The following is a 14,120-nucleotide window of genomic DNA, read 5'->3' as shown; positions in this document are numbered from 1 at the left end:
GTTCAGCTAATATTCCTTCCACACAGTTAAAATCAATTTAAATACTGTATTTTTTGAAAAAAAGAGCAGATAAAGGTACTTAAATTCTCTTATACGTCCAGTTGAATATAGCAAGTTCTTAGCCGGCCAAAGCTGAGGTTTTAAGCAGAAAATATTTCACACTGTACCACTTAAATAGGCAAGGACAGGAAATCAAAGAATGTGACTACCCCCACACCTGTAATTACTAGCAAATAACAAAATTCAGCAAACACTGACTAACTTCCAGTTCAGCTAATATTCCTTCCACACAGTTAAAATCAATTTAAATACTGTATTTTTTGAAAAAAAAGAGCAGATAAAGGTACTTAAATTCTCTTATACGTCCAGTTGAATATAGCAAGTTCTTAGCCGGCCAAAGCTGAGGTTTTTAAGCAGAAAATATTTCACACTGTACCACTTAAATAGGCAAGGACAGGAAATCAAAGAATGTGACTACCCCCACACCTGTAATTACTAGCAAATAACAAAATTCAGCAAACACTGACTAACTTCCAGTTCAGCTAATATTCCTTCCACACAGTTAAAATCAATTTAAATACTGTATTTTTTTAAAAAAAGAGCAGATAAAGGTACTTAAATTCTCTTATACGTCCAGTTGAATATAGCAAGTTCTTAGCCGGCCAAAGCTGAGGTTTTTAAGCAGAAAATATTTCACACTGTACCACTTAAATAGGCAAGGACAGGAAATCAAAGAATGTGACTACCCCACACCTGTAATTACTAGCAAATAACAAAATTCAGCAAACACTGACTAACTTCCAGTTCAGCTAATATTCCTTCCACACAGTTAAAATCAATTTAAATACTGTATTTTTTGAAAAAAAGAGCAGATAAAGGTACTTAAATTCTCTTATACGTCCAGTTGAATATAGCAAGTTCTTAGCCGGCCAAAGCTGAGGTTTTTAAGCAGAAAATATTTCACACTGTACCACTTAAATAGGCAAGGACAGGAAATCAAAGAATGTGACTACCCCCACACCTGTAATTACTAGCAAATAACAAAATTCAGCAAACACTGACTAACTTCCAGTTCAGCTAATATTCCTTCCACACAGTTAAAATCAATTTAAATACTGTATTTTTTTGAAAAAAAAGAGCAGATAAAGGTACTTAAATTCTCTTATACGTCCAGTTGAATATAGCAAGTTCTTAGCCGGCCAAAGCTGAGGTTTTAAGCAGAAAATATTTCACACTGTACCACTTAAATAGGCAAGGACAGGAAATCAAAGAATGTGACTACCCCACACCTGTAATTACTAGCAAATAACAAAATTCAGCAAACACTGACTAACTTCCAGTTCAGCTAATATTCCTTCCACACAGTTAAAATCAATTTAAATACTGTATTTTTTGAAAAAAAGAGCAGATAAAGGTACTTAAATTCTCTTATACGTCCAGTTGAATATAGCAAGTTCTTAGCCGGCCAAAGCTGAGGTTTTTAAGCAGAAAATATTTCACACTGTACCACTTAAATAGGCAAGGACAGGAAATCAAAGAATGTGACTACCCCACACCTGTAATTACTAGCAAATAACAAAATTCAGCAAACACTGACTAACTTCCAGTTCAGCTAATATTCCTTCCACACAGTTAAAATCAATTTAAATACTGTATTTTTTGAAAAAAAAGAGCAGATAAAGGTACTTAAATTCTCTTATACGTCCAGTTGAATATAGCAAGTTCTTAGCCGGCCAAAGCTGAGGTTTTTAAGCAGAAAATATTTCACACTGTACCACTTAAATAGGCAAGGACAGGAAATCAAAGAATGTGACTACCCCACACCTGTAATTACTAGCAAATAACAAAATTCAGCAAACACTGACTAACTTCCAGTTCAGCTAATATTCCTTCCACACAGTTAAAATCAATTTAAATACTGTATTTTTTGAAAAAAAGAGCAGATAAAGGTACTTAAATTCTCTTATACGTCCAGTTGAATATAGCAAGTTCTTAGCCGGCCAAAGCTGAGGTTTTTAAGCAGAAAATATTTCACACTGTACCACTTAAATAGGCAAGGACAGGAAATCAAAGAATGTGACTACCCCACACCTGTAATTACTAGCAAATAACAAAATTCAGCAAACACTGACTAACTTCCAGTTCAGCTAATATTCCTTCCACACAGTTAAAATCAATTTAAATACTGTATTTTTTTGAAAAAAAGAGCAGATAAAGGTACTTAAATTCTCTTATACGTCCAGTTGAATATAGCAAGTTCTTAGCCGGCCAAAGCTGAGGTTTTAAGCAGAAAATATTTCACACTGTACCACTTAAATAGGCAAGGACAGGAAATCAAAGAATGTGACTACCCCACACCTGTAATTACTAGCAAATAACAAAATTCAGCAAACACTGACTAACTTCCAGTTCAGCTAATATTCCTTCCACACAGTTAAAATCAATTTAAATACTGTATTTTTTGGAAAAAAAAAGAGCAGATAAAGGTACTTAAATTCTCTTATACGTCCAGTTGAATATAGCAAGTTCTTAGCCGGCCAAAGCTGAGGTTTTAAGCAGAAAATATTTCACACTGTACCACTTAAATAGGCAAGGACAGGAAATCAAAGAATGTGACTACCCCCACACCTGTAATTACTAGCAAATAACAAAATTCAGCAAACACTGACTAACTTCCAGTTCAGCTAATATTCCTTCCACACAGTTAAAATCAATTTAAATACTGTATTTTTTGAAAAAAAGAGCAGATAAAGGTACTTAAATTCTCTTATACGTCCAGTTGAATATAGCAAGTTCTTAGCCGGCCAAAGCTGAGGTTTTTAAGCAGAAAATATTTCACACTGTACCACTTAAATAGGCAAGGACAGGAAATCAAAGAATGTGACTACCCCACACCTGTAATTACTAGCAAATAACAAAATTCAGCAAACACTGACTAACTTCCAGTTCAGCTAATATTCCTTCCACACAGTTAAAATCAATTTAAATACTGTATTTTTTGAAAAAAAGAGCAGATAAAGGTACTTAAATTCTCTTATACGTCCAGTTGAATATAGCAAGTTCTTAGCCGGCCAAAGCTGAGGTTTTTAAGCAGAAAATATTTCACACTGTACCACTTAAATAGGCAAGGACAGGAAATCAAAGAATGTGACTACCCCACACCTGTAATTACTAGCAAATAACAAAATTCAGCAAACACTGACTAACTTCCAGTTCAGCTAATATTCCTTCCACACAGTTAAAATCAATTTAAATACTGTATTTTTTTGAAAAAAAGAGCAGATAAAGGTACTTAAATTCTCTTATACGTCCAGTTGAATATAGCAAGTTCTTAGCCGGCCAAAGCTGAGGTTTTAAGCAGAAAATATTTCACACTGTACCACTTAAATAGGCAAGGACAGGAAATCAAAGAATGTGACTACCCCCACACCTGTAATTACTAGCAAATAACAAAATTCAGCAAACACTGACTAACTTCCAGTTCAGCTAATATTCCTTCCACACAGTTAAAATCAATTTAAATACTGTATTTTTTGAAAAAAAAGAGCAGATAAAGGTACTTAAATTCTCTTATACGTCCAGTTGAATATAGCAAGTTCTTAGCCGGCCAAAGCTGAGGTTTTTAAGCAGAAAATATTTCACACTGTACCACTTAAATAGGCAAGGACAGGAAATCAAAGAATGTGACTACCCCACACCTGTAATTACTAGCAAATAACAAAATTCAGCAAACACTGACTAACTTCCAGTTCAGCTAATATTCCTTCCACACAGTTAAAATCAATTTAAATACTGTATTTTTTGAAAAAAAAGAGCAGATAAAGGTACTTAAATTCTCTTATACGTCCAGTTGAATATAGCAAGTTCTTAGCCGGCCAAAGCTTTTAAGCAGAAAATATTTCACACTGTACCACTTAAATAGGCAAGGACAGGAAATCAAAGAATGTGACTACCCCACACCTGTAATTACTAGCAAATAACAAAATTCAGCAAACACTGACTAACTTCCAGTTCAGCTAATATTCCTTCCACACAGTTAAAATCAATTTAAATACTGTATTTTTTGAAAAAAAAGAGCAGATAAAGGTACTTAAATTCTCTTATACGTCCAGTTGAATATAGCAAGTTCTTAGCCGGCCAAAGCTGAGGTTTTTAAGCAGAAAATATTTCACACTGTACCACTTAAATAGGCAAGGACAGGAAATCAAAGAATGTGACTACCCCACACCTGTAATTACTAGCAAATAACAAAATTCAGCAAACACTGACTAACTTCCAGTTCAGCTAATATTCCTTCCACACAGTTAAAATCAATTTAAATACTGTATTTTTTGAAAAAAAAGAGCAGATAAAGGTACTTAAATTCTCTTATACGTCCAGTTGAATATAGCAAGTTCTTAGCCTGCCAAAGCTGAGGGTTTAAGCAGAAAATATTTCACACTGTACCACTTAAATAGGCAAGGACAGGAAATCAAAGAATGTGACTACCCCACACCTGTAATTACTAGCAAATAACAAAATTCAGCAAACACTGACTAACTTCCAGTTCAGCTAATATTCCTTCCACACAGTTAAAATCAATTTAAATACTGTATTTTTTGAAAAAAAGAGCAGATAAAGGTACTTAAATTCTCTTATACGTCCAGTTGAATATAGCAAGTTCTTAGCCGGCCAAAGCTGAGGTTTTTAAGCAGAAAATATTTCACACTGTACCACTTAAATAGGCAAGGACAGGAAATCAAAGAATGTGACTACCCCACACCTGTAATTACTAGCAAATAACAAAATTCAGCAAACACTGACTAACTTCCAGTTCAGCTAATATTCCTTCCACACAGTTAAAATCAATTTAAATACTGTATTTTTTGAAAAAAAGAGCAGATAAAGGTACTTAAATTCTCTTATACGTCCAGTTGAATATAGCAAGTTCTTAGCCGGCCAAAGCTGAGGTTTTAAGCAGAAAATATTTCACACTGTACCACTTAAATAGGCAAGGACAGGAAATCAAAGAATGTGACTACCCCACACCTGTAATTACTAGCAAATAACAAAATTCAGCAAACACTGACTAACTTCCAGTTCAGCTAATATTCCTTCCACACAGTTAAAATCAATTTAAATACTGTATTTTTTGAAAAAAAGAGCAGATAAAGGTACTTAAATTCTCTTATACGTCCAGTTGAATATAGCAAGTTCTTAGCCGGCCAAAGCTGAGGTTTTAAGCAGAAAATATTTCACACTGTACGACTTAAATAGGCAAGGACAGGAAATCAAAGAATGTGACTACCCCACACCTGTAATTACTAGCAAATAACAAAATTCAGCAAACACTGACTAACTTCCAGTTCAGCTAATATTCCTTCCACACAGTTAAAATCAATTTAAATACTGTATTTTTTGAAAAAAAGAGCAGATAAAGGTACTTAAATTCTCTTATACGTCCAGTTGAATATAGCAAGTTCTTAGCCGGCCAAAGCTGAGGTTTTTAAGCAGAAAATATTTCACACTGTACCACTTAAATAGGCAAGGACAGGAAATCAAAGAATGTGACTACCCCACACCTGTAATTACTAGCAAATAACAAAATTCAGCAAACACTGACTAACTTCCAGTTCAGCTAATATTCCTTCCACACAGTTAAAATCAATTTAAATACTGTATTTTTTTGAAAAAAAGAGCAGATAAAGGTACTTAAATTCTCTTATACGTCCAGTTGAATATAGCAAGTTCTTAGCCGGCCAAAGCTGAGGTTTTAAGCAGAAAATATTTCACACTGTACCACTTAAATAGGCAAGGACAGGAAATCAAAGAATGTGACTACCCCCACACCTGTAATTACTAGCAAATAACAAAATTCAGCAAACACTGACTAACTTCCAGTTCAGCTAATATTCCTTCCACACAGTTAAAATCAATTTAAATACTGTATTTTTTGAAAAAAAGAGCAGATAAAGGTACTTAAATTCTCTTATACGTCCAGTTGAATATAGCAAGTTCTTAGCCGGCCAAAGCTGAGGGTTTTAAGCAGAAAATATTTCACACTGTACCACTTAAATAGGCAAGGACAGGAAATCAAAGAATGTGACTACCCCCACACCTGTAATTACTAGCAAATAACAAAATTCAGCAAACACTGACTAACTTCCAGTTCAGCTAATATTCCTTCCACACAGTTAAAATCAATTTAAATACTGTATTTTTTGAAAAAAAGAGCAGATAAAGGTACTTAAATTCTCTTATACGTCCAGTTGAATATAGCAAGTTCTTAGCCGGCCAAAGCTGAGGTTTTTAAGCAGAAAATATTTCACACTGTACCACTTAAATAGGCAAGGACAGGAAATCAAAGAATGTGACTACCCCACACCTGTAATTACTAGCAAATAACAAAATTCAGCAAACACTGACTAACTTCCAGTTCAGCTAATATTCCTTCCACACAGTTAAAATCAATTTAAATACTGTATTTTTTTGAAAAAAAGAGCAGATAAAGGTACTTAAATTCTCTTATACGTCCAGTTGAATATAGCAAGTTCTTAGCCGGCCAAAGCTGAGGTTTTTAAGCAGAAAATATTTCACACTGTACCACTTAAATATGCAAGGACAGGAAATCAAAGAATGTGACTACCCCACACCTGTAATTACTAGCAAATAACAAAATTCAGCAAACACTGACTAACTTCCAGTTCAGTTCAGCTAATATTCCTTCCACACAGTTAAAATCAATTTAAATACTGTATTTTGTTGAAAAAAAGAGCAGATAAAGGTACTTAAATTCTCTTATACGTCCAGTTGAATATAGCAAGTTCTTAGCCGGCCAAAGCTGAGGTTTTAAGCAGAAAATATTTCACACTGTACCACTTAAATAGGCAAGGACAGGAAATCAAAGAATGTGACTACCCCCACACCTGTAATTACTAGCAAATAACAAAATTCAGCAAACACTGACTAACTTCCAGTTCAGCTAATATTCCTTCCACACAGTTAAAATCAATTTAAATACTGTATTTTTTGAAAAAAAAAGAGCAGATAAAGGTACTTAAATTCTCTTATACGTCCAGTTGAATATAGCAAGTTCTTAGCCGGCCAAAGCTGAGGTTTTTAAGCAGAAAATATTTCACACTGTACCACTTAAATAGGCAAGGACAGGAAATCAAAGAATGTGACTACCCCACACCTGTAATTACTAGCAAATAACAAAATTCAGCAAACACTGACTAACTTCCAGTTCAGCTAATATTCCTTCCACACAGTTAAAATCAATTTAAATACTGTATTTTTTTGAAAAAAAGAGCAGATAAAGGTACTTAAATTCTCTTATACGTCCAGTTGAATATAGCAAGTTCTTAGCCGGCCAAAGCTGAGGTTTTTAAGCAGAAAATATTTCACACTGTACCACTTAAATAGGCAAGGACAGGAAATCAAAGAATGTGACTACCCCCACACCTGTAATTACTAGCAAATAACAAAATTCAGCAAACACTGACTAACTTCCAGTTCAGCTAATATTCCTTCCACACAGTTAAAATCAATTTAAATACTGTATTTTTTTGAAAAAAAGAGCAGATAAAGGTACTTAAATTCTCTTATACGTCCAGTTGAATATAGCAAGTTCTTAGCCGGCCAAAGCTGAGGTTTTAAGCAGAAAATATTTCACACTGTACCACTTAAATAGGCAAGGACAGGAAATCAAAGAATGTGACTACCCCACACCTGTAATTACTAGCAAATAACAAAATTCAGCAAACACTGACTAACTTCCAGTTCAGCTAATATTCCTTCCACACAGTTAAAATCAATTTAAATACTGTATTTTTTGAAAAAAAAGAGCAGATAAAGGTACTTAAATTCTCTTATACGTCCAGTTGAATATAGCAAGTTCTTAGCCGGCCAAAGCTGAGGTTTTTAAGCAGAAAATATTTCACACTGTACCACTTAAATAGGCAAGGACAGGAAATCAAAGAATGTGACTACCCCACACCTGTAATTACTAGCAAATAACAAAATTCAGCAAACACTGACTAACTTCCAGTTCAGCTAATATTCCTTCCACACAGTTAAAATCAATTTAAATACTGTATTTTTTGAAAAAAAGAGCAGATAAAGGTACTTAAATTCTCTTATACGTCCAGTTGAATATAGCAAGTTCTTAGCCGGCCAAAGCTGAGGTTTTAAGCAGAAAATATTTCACACTGTACCACTTAAATAGGCAAGGACAGGAAATCAAAGAATGTGACTACCCCACACCTGTAATTACTAGCAAATAACAAAATTCAGCAAACACTGACTAACTTCCAGTTCAGCTAATATTCCTTCCACACAGTTAAAATCAATTTAAATACTGTATTTTTTGAAAAAACGAGCAGATAAAGGTACTTAAATTCTCTTATACGTCCAGTTGAATATAGCAAGTTCTTAGCCGGCCAAAGCTGAGGTTTTAAGCAGAAAATATTTCACACTGTACCACTTAAATAGGCAAGGACAGGAAATCAAAGAATGTGACTACCCCACACCTGTAATTACTAGCAAATAACAAAATTCAGCAAACACTGACTAACTTCCAGTTCAGCTAATATTCCTTCCACACAGTTAAAATCAATTTAAATACTGTATTTTTTGAAAAAAAGAGCAGATAAAGGTACTTAAATTCTCTTATACGTCCAGTTGAATATAGCAAGTTCTTAGCCGGCCAAAGCTGAGGTTTTTAAGCAGAAAATATTTCACACTGTACCACTTAAATAGGCAAGGACAGGAAATCAAAGAATGTGACTACCCCACACCTGTAATTACTAGCAAATAACAAAATTCAGCAAACACTGACTAACTTCCAGTTCAGCTAATATTCCTTCCACACAGTTAAAATCAATTTAAATACTGTATTTTTTGAAAAAAAAGAGCAGATAAAGGTACTTAAATTCTCTTATACGTCCAGTTGAATATAGCAAGTTCTTAGCCGGCCAAAGCTGAGGTTTTTAAGCAGAAAATATTTCACACTGTGCCACTTAAATAGGCAAGGACCGGAAATCAAAGAATGTGACTACCCCTCACCTGTAATTACTAGCAAATAACAAAATTCAGCCAACACTGACTAACTTCCAGTTCAGCTAATATTCCTTCCACACAGTTAAAATCAATTTAAATACTGTATTTTTTGAAAAAAAAGAGCAGATAAAGGTACTTAAATTCTCTTATACGTCCAGTTGAATATAGCAAGTTCTTAGCCGGGCAAAGCTTTTAAGCAGAAAATATTTCACACTGTACCACTTAAATAGGCAAGGACAGGAAATCAAAGAATGTGACTACCCCACACCTGTAATTACTAGCAAATAACAAAATTCAGCAAACACTGACTAACTTCCAGTTCAGCTAATATTCCTTCCACACAGTTAAAATCAATTTAAATACTGTATTTTTTTGAAAAAAAGAGCAGATAAAGGTACTTAAATTCTCTTATACGTCCAGTTGAATATAGCAAGTTCTTAGCCGGCCAAAGCTGAGGTTTTTAAGCAGAAAATATTTCACACTGTACCACTTAAATAGGCAAGGACAGGAAATCAAAGAATGTGACTACCCCACACCTGTAATTACTAGCAAATAACAAAATTCAGCAAACACTGACTAACTTCCAGTTCAGCTAATATTCCTTCCACACAGTTAAAATCAATTTAAATACTGTATTTTTTGAAAAAAAAGAGCAGATAAAGGTACTTAAATTCTCTTATACGTCCAGTTGAATATAGCAAGTTCTTAGCCGGCCAAAGCTGAGGTTTTTAAGCAGAAAATATTTCACACTGTACCACTTAAATAGGCAAGGACAGGAAATCAAAGAATGTGACTACCCCACACCTGTAATTACTAGCAAATAACAAAATTCAGCAAACACTGACTAACTTCCAGTTCAGCTAATATTCCTTCCACACAGTTAAAATCAATTTAAATACTGTATTTTTTGAAAAAAAGAGCAGATAAAGGTACTTAAATTCTCTTATACGTCCAGTTGAATATAGCAAGTTCTTAGCCGGCCAAAGCTGAGGTTTTTAAGCAGAAAATATTTCACACTGTACCACTTAAATAGGCAAGGACAGGAAATCAAAGAATGTGACTACCCCCACACCTGTAATTACTAGCAAATAACAAAATTCAGCAAACACTGACTAACTTCCAGTTCAGCTAATATTCCTTCCACACAGTTAAAATCAATTTAAATACTGTATTTTTTGAAAAAAAAGAGCAGATAAAGGTACTTAAATTCTCTTATACGTCCAGTTGAATATAGCAAGTTCTTAGCCGGCCAAAGCTGAGGTTTTAAGCAGAAAATATTTCACACTGTACCACTTAAATAGGCAAGGACAGGAAATCAAAGAATGTGACTACCCCACACCTGTAATTACTAGCAAATAACAAAATTCAGCAAACACTGACTAACTTCCAGTTCAGCTAATATTCCTTCCACACAGTTAAAATCAATTTAAATACTGTATTTTTTTGAAAAAAAGAGCAGATAAAGGTACTTAAATTCTCTTATACGTCCAGTTGAATATAGCAAGTTCTTAGCCGGCCAAAGCTGAGGTTTTAAGCAGAAAATATTTCACACTGTACCACTTAAATAGGCAAGGACAGGAAATCAAAGAATGTGACTACCCCCACACCTGTAATTACTAGCAAATAACAAAATTCAGCAAACACTGACTAACTTCCAGTTCAGCTAATATTCCTTCCACACAGTTAAAATCAATTTAAATACTGTATTTTTTGAAAAAAAAAGAGCAGATAAAGGTACTTAAATTCTCTTATACGTCCAGTTGAATATAGCAAGTTCTTAGCCGGCCAAAGCTGAGGTTTTAAGCAGAAAATATTTCACACTGTACCACTTAAATAGGCAAGGACAGGAAATCAAAGAATGTGACTACCCCCACACCTGTAATTACTAGCAAATAACAAAATTCAGCAAACACTGACTAACTTCCAGTTCAGCTAATATTCCTTCCACACAGTTAAAATCAATTTAAATACTGTATTTTTTGAAAAAAAGAGCAGATAAAGGTACTTAAATTCTCTTATACGTCCAGTTGAATATAGCAAGTTCTTAGCCGGCCAAAGCTGAGGTTTTTAAGCAGAAAATATTTCACACTGTACCACTTAAATAGGCAAGGACAGGAAATCAAAGAATGTGACTACCCCACACCTGTAATTACTAGCAAATAACAAAATTCAGCAAACACTGACTAACTTCCAGTTCAGCTAATATTCCTTCCACACAGTTAAAATCAATTTAAATACTGTATTTTTTGAAAAAAAAGAGCAGATAAAGGTACTTAAATTCTCTTATACGTCCAGTTGAATATAGCAAGTTCTTAGCCGGCCAAAGCTGAGGTTTTAAGCAGAAAATATTTCACACTGTACCACTTAAATAGGCAAGGACAGGAAATCAAAGAATGTGACTACCCCACACCTGTAATTACTAGCAAATAACAAAATTCAGCAAACACTGACTAACTTCCAGTTCAGCTAATATTCCTTCCACACAGTTAAAATCAATTTAAATACTGTATTTTTTGAAAAAAAGAGCAGATAAAGGTACTTAAATTCTCTTATACGTCCAGTTGAATATAGCAAGTTCTTAGCCGGCCAAAGCTGAGGTTTTTAAGCAGAAAATATTTCACACTGTACCACTTAAATAGGCAAGGACAGGAAATCAAAGAATGTGACTACCCCCACACCTGTAATTACTAGCAAATAACAAAATTCAGCAAACACTGACTAACTTCCAGTTCAGCTAATATTCCTTCCACACAGTTAAAATCAATTTAAATACTGTATTTTTTGAAAAAAAGAGCAGATAAAGGTACTTAAATTCTCTTATACGTCCAGTTGAATATAGCAAGTTCTTAGCCGGCCAAAGCTGAGGTTTTTAAGCAGAAAATATTTCACACTGTACCACTTAAATAGGCAAGGACAGGAAATCAAAGAATGTGACTACCCCACACCTGTAATTACTAGCAAATAACAAAATTCAGCAAACACTGACTAACTTCCAGTTCAGCTAATATTCCTTCCACACAGTTAAAATCAATTTAAATACTGTATTTTTTGAAAAAAAGAGCAGATAAAGGTACTTAAATTCTCTTATACGTCCAGTTGAATATAGCAAGTTCTTAGCCGGCCAAAGCTGAGGTTTTTAAGCAGAAAATATTTCACACTGTACCACTTAAATAGGCAAGGACAGGAAATCAAAGAATGTGACTACCCCACACCTGTAATTACTAGCAAATAACAAAATTCAGCAAACACTGACTAACTTCCAGTTCAGCTAATATTCCTTCCACACAGTTAAAATCAATTTAAATACTGTATTTTTTGAAAAAAAGAGCAGATAAAGGTACTTAAATTCTCTTATACGTCCAGTTGAATATAGCAAGTTCTTAGCCGGCCAAAGCTGAGGTTTTTAAGCAGAAAATATTTCACACTGTACCACTTAAATAGGCAAGGACAGGAAATCAAAGAATGTGACTACCCCACACCTGTAATTACTAGCAAATAACAAAATTCAGCAAACACTGACTAACTTCCAGTTCAGCTAATATTCCTTCCACACAGTTAAAATCAATTTAAATACTGTATTTTTTGAAAAAAAAGAGCAGATAAAGGTACTTAAATTCTCTTATACGTCCAGTTGAATATAGCAAGTTCTTAGCCGGCCAAAGCTGAGGTTTTTAAGCAGAAAATATTTCACACTGTACCACTTAAATAGGCAAGGACAGGAAATCAAAGAATGTGACTACCCCCACACCTGTAATTACTAGCAAATAACAAAATTCAGCAAACACTGACTAACTTCCAGTTCAGCTAATATTCCTTCCACACAGTTAAAATCAATTTAAATACTGTATTTTTTTGAAAAAAAGAGCAGATAAAGGTACTTAAATTCTCTTATACGTCCAGTTGAATATAGCAAGTTCTTAGCCGGCCAAAGCTGAGGTTTTTAAGCAGAAAATATTTCACACTGTACCACTTAAATAGGCAAGGACAGGAAATCAAAGAATGTGACTACCCCACACCTGTAATTACTAGCAAATAACAAAATTCAGCAAACACTGACTAACTTCCAGTTCAGCTAATATTCCTTCCACACAGTTAAAATCAATTTAAATACTGTATTTTTTGAAAAAAAAGAGCAGATAAAGGTACTTAAATTCTCTTATACGTCCAGTTGAATATAGCAAGTTCTTAGCCGGCCAAAGCTGAGGTTTTAAGCAGAAAATATTTCACACTGTACCACTTAAATAGGCAAGGACAGGAAATCAAAGAATGTGACTACCCCCACACCTGTAATTACTAGCAAATAACAAAATTCAGCAAACACTGACTAACTTCCAGTTCAGCTAATATTCCTTCCACACAGTTAAAATCAATTTAAATACTGTATTTTTTGAAAAAAAAGAGCAGATAAAGGTACTTAAATTCTCTTATACGTCCAGTTGAATATAGCAAGTTCTTAGCCGGCCAAAGCTGAGGTTTTAAGCAGAAAATATTTCACACTGTACCACTTAAATAGGCAAGGACAGGAAATCAAAGAATGTGACTACCCCACACCTGTAATTACTAGCAAATAACAAAATTCAGCAAACACTGACTAACTTCCAGTTCAGCTAATATTCCTTCCACACAGTTAAAATCAATTTAAATACTGTATTTTTTTGAAAAAAAAGAGCAGATAAAGGTACTTAAATTCTCTTATACGTCCAGTTGAATATAGCAAGTTCTTAGCCGGCCAAAGCTGAGGTTTTTAAGCAGAAAATATTTCACACTGTACCACTTAAATAGGCAAGGACAGGAAATCAAAGAATGTGACTACCCCACACCTGTAATTACTAGCAAATAACAAAATTCAGCAAACACTGACTAACTTCCAGTTCAGCTAATATTCCTTCCACACAGTTAAAATCAATTTAAATACTGTATTTTTTGAAAAAAAAGAGCAGATAAAGGTACTTAAATTCTCTTATACGTCCAGTTGAATATAGCAAGTTCTTAGCCGGCCAAAGCTGAGGTTTTAAGCAGAAAATATTTCACACTGTACCACTTAAATAGGCAAGGACAGGAAATCAAAGAATGTGACTACC

This window comes from Protopterus annectens, chromosome 9.part0 (assembly GCF_019279795.1).
Source record: "Protopterus annectens isolate FY-2018-M chromosome 9.part0, PAN1.0, whole genome shotgun sequence".
NCBI lineage: Eukaryota > Metazoa > Chordata > Ceratodontiformes > Protopteridae > Protopterus > Protopterus annectens.
Note: the sequence above shows the minus strand (reverse complement) of the source record.